The sequence below is a fragment of the Rhincodon typus genome, chromosome 6, assembly GCF_021869965.1.
Source record: "Rhincodon typus isolate 14 chromosome 6, sRhiTyp1.1, whole genome shotgun sequence".
Taxonomy (NCBI): Eukaryota; Metazoa; Chordata; class Chondrichthyes; order Orectolobiformes; family Rhincodontidae; genus Rhincodon; species Rhincodon typus.
Genome location: NC_063337.1, coordinates 46,615,098 through 46,621,097, shown reverse-complemented (window position 1 = coordinate 46,621,097; position 6,000 = coordinate 46,615,098). Strand labels below are relative to the sequence as shown.

At 39.1% G+C, this 6,000-nt stretch overlaps 1 protein-coding gene across 1 annotated transcript in view; it reads left to right on the top strand.

The window, feature by feature from the left end:
* Window positions 1-222: 222 nt before the first annotated feature.
* The window catches only part of nck2b (NCK adaptor protein 2b), a 67,562-nt gene continuing 61,784 nt past the window's right edge, over window positions 223-6,000 (top strand). Inside the window, exon 1 of the mRNA XM_048598316.1 lies at window positions 223-478. The gene's annotated coding sequence lies outside the window, so the exon portion shown is untranslated. The remainder of the gene's footprint in view (window positions 479-6,000) is intronic.

The following is a 6,000-nucleotide window of genomic DNA, read 5'->3' as shown; positions in this document are numbered from 1 at the left end:
TTGCAAGTGTCATGTGTGAATTCTATCGAAGAAAATTGGGTAAAGTTTTAAAGAGGGGTCAGCATTGATCAGCAAATGGTATTCCCCACACATAGACATCAGGAATATATTGCAAGCAGGGAATGCTTGCGATAAGCCAAGAAAAGGGAATAATCCCTGCCTCCAGAGCATCTTCTCCCTTTTTCCTGGTGCTGGGCAAACGGACGGCATCGCGCATGCGCACTCTGCCCAGAGATGGAGGGGAGAGACGGTGCTGCTTCTGCGCACTTGGCTGTGCCTGGCGCAGTCCATTTGCTGTGATCCCGGGGAGGAGACTGGATCGGGATCGGGAGAAGAAGAAGAAGAAGAAGAGAAGGAGGGGGTAAAGGAGAGAATCGAGGCTGCTCGGAGTCGCTGGCAGGAAAAGGAGATAGTGGAAAAAGGGACGGGCGATATATATAGTCGTTGGAGAGGAGGAGCAGAGCGGGAGAGGCCGGAGGTGAGTGCTGGTGCTTGCGGGCTGCCGGCTCTGCCGCTGCGGTGGCGGCCTCTCGGTGTCAGGGCCCTGCCCCCGGTACACGATGGCGCAGGGCCCGGGGTGTAATTGGTTGGGGGCAGCGGCGGGCAACAACTGTCACTGGGCAAACTTGGAGGCTCCTCGCTTCCCAGTAAACGTTCAGGTGCGGAGCAGAGCAGAAAGCAGCATCCTCAGGAAAAAAAGACAAAAGCAACCCACCACCTCCAAAAAGTACAACTTCCTTCACATGGACCATTTCCTTCTCTTTTTTTCTTGACGAAGCGGAGCTTTAAAATTACTTGTTGGGCTGCGATTTCCAATTTTTTGATGCATTAAACACTACCCACTTTGAATTCCGGATTGATGCTTTGGTAGAAAATGAGTTATGTCCATTTTTGAACCTCTTGGACCACATGCATACTTTATTTTTCCTCTCTTTTTAATTTTAATTTCGTCTCCGCAGTCCTTTATTTCTTACTGGTGAGATACAGTTAGTTTCACAAGTGCCTCTGTAAACTCTCCTGAGTTTGTGTTTGGATTTTAATAGTTGGCAAGATGTCACATTGGTCATTGTCATTTCCAATGTAGTTCAATACAGTATTCATCCAGCATCAACACTCCAGCAGTTGCGTTTCTATATCTCCCAAAGTGTGTCTCAGGAACATAATAGACACTAAGCCCAGAAATAGATTTTATGGAGAGAATTAAAGGAGTAAAGAGCCATTGAGAGGTTTGTGAAGGGAATTTGAAAGCAGTATTTAGACAGTTGAGGTCATTACTATTGATAGTGGAATGAAGTCAATGGGAAAGTGCTTTTCCGCCTGAAATTCTTAGAGCATTGTAGAATTAGAAGAAGTTACTGAGATTGGGGAGGGAAATGATTCTGGAGTGATCTGAACATAAGAATCAGAATTTAAAATTCTGAAGTGTTGGTCAATAAGCACTGAGGTGATAGGCAGTTAGAATTTAATGCAAGTGTGGATATGGTCAATAGCTCAAGTTTATGATAAGAGGTAGAAAGTAGGCAGGATACGAGAATGTTGGAATAATTGAGCATGTGGGTAATAATGTCATGGATAAGTATTTCGAGCTGTGTGCTGAGACAGGAGTTACAGAGGTACATGTAAGATGGCCTTCATGATGAAGAGGTTATAGCTTGGGGTTAAGTGTGATACCTGAGATCCTGACACTGGTCCAGCCTCAGATACTTGCTGAGGAGGGCTAAGTTCAGCTGGTAATGAGGGAAGGGAGCTTATAGAGAAGTCCAAAGTAATGCCTTTGGTCTTCTCAGTGTTTAAATGGAGGAATTTGCATTTCAAGAAGTCGAGAGCAATGATTCCTAATTTGCCTTTCCCAGTATAGCTTGCAATGGAGTCCATAAAGACTGGATCTTCAGCCTGTGCAGTTATGGTCTGTATAGCTGTTTGCTTAAATACAAGCTTCTGTGGCCATTCCCTTTTTGTATTCTTAGCCAGTGAAACAACAAAATTAGTGGCTTTGTGTGCTTAATCTCGAGAGATGCATGAGATTTTGTAGAAATCTGACAATTAAATGCTTTGCATGTAGGTGGTTCCCCAAACTAGCAGTGAGATTGTGGTACATGTAAGTGAAAGACTTTGCATTTCAGGATGTGAAAACTCTTGCAATCTAGGAGCGCCGATAGCTTAGAAGTTTCTTTTCACTCATGGTCTAAGGAGGTTCCATGAGTTTAAGTGCCTTCAGTATTTAATTTATGCAAAAATTGTAAGTATTGAAACAACACAGTTTTGTGGAGAGGTTTGCAATTTTGATCTCTATTAAAAGCATTATCAGATGTTCAGTCAAATAATATTTAAAACTATCAAAACTGCATTTTGAGGTTATGGATTTGTATGGCATGTCATTGTTTTCTAGCTTAATTCTATTTCATGAAGCCACTTGAGTGTTAATGACAAGCATATGGTTAAAATAACAACAATTCATATTGTTAATTCGTAGTTTTAAAACTGGGATCACTTAGAATAAAATCTTAAATTCCCTAAAATTGCTTTCTTTATCTTAATCTAATAGGGATTATAACGTACTATTTGCTGACCTAAAGGCTTATAGGCACATTATGAAAATGCATTAAAGCACTTGCATTGTCCCAGATTTACTGTAATAATGACATTGAAACTAACAACTTCTGGAGTGTGTTTATGTGCAGTTAAATACAGGAATCTCACAATTGCTGCCAGTGACGCTATGCTTTCCTGTGGAACACTTGTGACCCCAGATTGTAACCAAGTAAAAATCACTGAATTAACAAAACTCACTTTCTTATGCTGTTAATTTCACTGTAAAATAACCTTGAAAATCTTTTTTGAATGAGGTGTAACTGAGTTTTTAATAGTTTACTTAATAACTACTTCTGAGCATCTTATCCCTGGGGGAAAAAAAACTAATTCTGTATTAAGTGTCAAATTTCTTCATTTTGCTTTTTTAAAAAGTATATTGAATGTTTCTAGTTGAGCTTCTATTTTAAACACATGTTTCTGGTCCAATCACTTATTTTGACGTCTGAAATTTTATTTATAAGTAAAAGCATGTAGTACATTTTACTCTCTAGTTTGTAGTCTGTGAGAATATTAGTGTGTTTGGTGTTTACTCTGCTTGATGACATAATTGTTTTCGGACACCTAGAGGTCCCCTTGGCTTGGCACCAGAATCAAACTGATGACAGGAAATGATAAATTTGTGCTATAGATTTTACTAGATCTTTGTTGGCAATTTTTATTGAAATCTGCAGTGAGCACAAATGCTTCTCAAATGTTCGTCAAAGTTACAACACTCAATCATCGTTATCTGCTGAGTTGTTACCCATGGATCTGCATACTCGAGAGGTCAGTCCCAGACCCCATCTTTTATTTTACCTCATTGTCTCGTCTGATGTACCTTGCTCAAATGGTTATGGTCTTTAACGGTACATAGGAATGGTGCCCACGGGATGTTTGTACCCCTACATCTCGTAGAAAATGAAGAAGAGTGTACTATCACAATTCAGAGTATCAGAAGAGAGTGTATTATTAATTTGTAAGAATAAATATCTCTAATTCAGAACAAGACTATATTTGCCATTAACCATATCCTAACTGTTTGCCTTGTAGTGTCCAGCAGTAATATAAATTACTAAAGATGACGTTGTGCTCCATTATAGAACTTATGATGACAAAATGTCATTCATCTCCACATTAGGAGTTTTGATTTAACTGCAACATTGGCTGAATTTTAAATGTCTGTAACCTCTGCATTGATTCAAGATACTTTTAAGATTCCCTTCTTGGATTGTGAGCTTAAATTGAAATATCAAGTACTTTGTCAAGGTTTATCATGGCTTGACATATACTGTTACCTAAAGCTGAACTAGAGTAAACTCCCGTTTTTTTAAAAAAAAACATAATGCCTCAATTATGACAATAAATAAGTTAAAGAATGCATGTTTTAGTTTCTGTTTGTTATTCTACATGTTCCAAGTGAAAGAAAATTGACTGAAAGAAAGTCTCAGAGACAGTAAGAACTGCTGATGCTGGAGTCATAGATAACACAGTGTGGAGCTGGAAGAGCGCTGCGGGCCAGGCAGATTCAGAGGAGCAGGAAAGTTGACGTTTCAGGTTGGGACCTTCTTCAGAAATGGGGGAGGGGGAAGGGAGCTCTGAAATAAATAGAGGAGGGGTGGGGCTGGGAAAGGTAGGTGGAATGGTGATAGGTGAGTGCAGGTAGGCAGTGGTGGGGAAAGAAAGTCTACCGTTTTTGTAGATTCCCAAATGTTGAAATCTGCCAGATGTGCCTTCAGATTTAGCTTTTCTGATATGCTGAATTGTGATTGAAAAGATAAATCAGCAGCCTTTTTAGGAAGAAACTCATTAGGCATCAATAAGCCTTGTTACTACTTCTTACAGTGCCACTTGATATTTTCTACACGTGAGTACTATGGCTTCTTTAATAACTAAAAAACAGAGAGATGTCTTTTTGTACACCTGAATGCAGCAGTTAGCGTCATGTTTGACTTTTTAATGCAGATGCTGCTGGACCTGTTCAGTTTCTCCAGGAATTTCTGGTTTTGTTTGTCACAGTTTTTCCAAGTTTCCTGCAAACTTGAAATTGTCCCCTGCACTTTAATATTTGGACGTTTTCATTCCTTTTGGCTTTGTTTCTTTTATTTCTGCTGCTTTTTAATTCCGGTTTCGTAGTCAAGCGTGTAGCCAAGGTGGTGCCGGAGAATAGCGACTTTGTACACTTTCCTCTATATTCGTGTATTCCTATACTTGAGTACACGTGACCATGAAATCTATTTGTAATTCTGTCTTGAAATAAGACACATTAGAACACACCATTTCATTTTTCGGCTGAAATATTTGCAAAAGAGGGTACTGCTGGTCTAGGGGTTATTGTGAAGCCAGATAAACTAGCATAGCCTGTTTTTTTTTAATAGCTATTTTCCTGTGCTGCACAGAAGAATCCAGAGCAGAAATGGAAATTTTATCAAAAGCAGGGCAAAATTAGAAATTCAAAACTGTTGTTTAATCTTGCTGTTCTTTAAACCTATTTGTAGTTTTTGTATTTTAGGAGAGGTAATGTCACTTGACTAATATTTCTTTTTCCTTTATTCATTCATGGGCTGAAGGTGCCGCTGGCTAGCCTTCCTTCCCTAAAGGACATTAGTGAACCACATCAGTTTTTCCGATCTGGCAATGGATTCACGGTCATCATTAGACTCTTAATTCCAGATATCTATTGAATTTAAATTCCACCATCTGCCATGGTGGGATTCGAACCCAGGTCCCCAGGACATTATCTGGGTCTCTGGATTAACAGTCCAGCGATAATACCACTAGGCCATCGCCTGCCCATAATTCCGAAAGTTAATTCTAATGTTCTAAACATAATTCTAATGTTGTCAGGATATAGGTTCGGATCCTACCACGGTAGATATTGAAATTCAAATTCAATTTGCAAATCTAAAATTTGAAAGAAAGCTAGTCTATTGACAACCATGTAGCCACTGTCGATTGTTGTAAAATCCCACCTGGTTCAGTAACGTCCTTTCAGGAAGGGTATCTGCCATCTTTACCTAGTCTGGTCTAGATGTGACTCCTGACTGCCCTTTGTACCTTCAGAGCTGGACATAAATGCCAGTCCAATCAATGACACCCACATTCCATGAATGAATAAAAATGTACAATATGCAGCAAAGAAATTGTGCCCTATTGATTCAGTTATCATCATAACTTGCTGAAAACCAGCATTCAGTGACTGTTTGTGCTGAATATAAACAATTACTTCTACATTCTTGGAATTAAAACAAAACTTGAGTATTTAATGTAGATACCAAAATGTGAGTTTTTCATTTTTGATTATTACAGTAGTATGTGAAATATTCTAAGTGAGTTGTTGTAGCAGTCGAAAGTTTCCATGCAGAAATAAAGATAGTTGTGAGGAAAGTACTGTGTTCTAGTAAGTAACATTTTGGTGCTTAATTCTTTTAA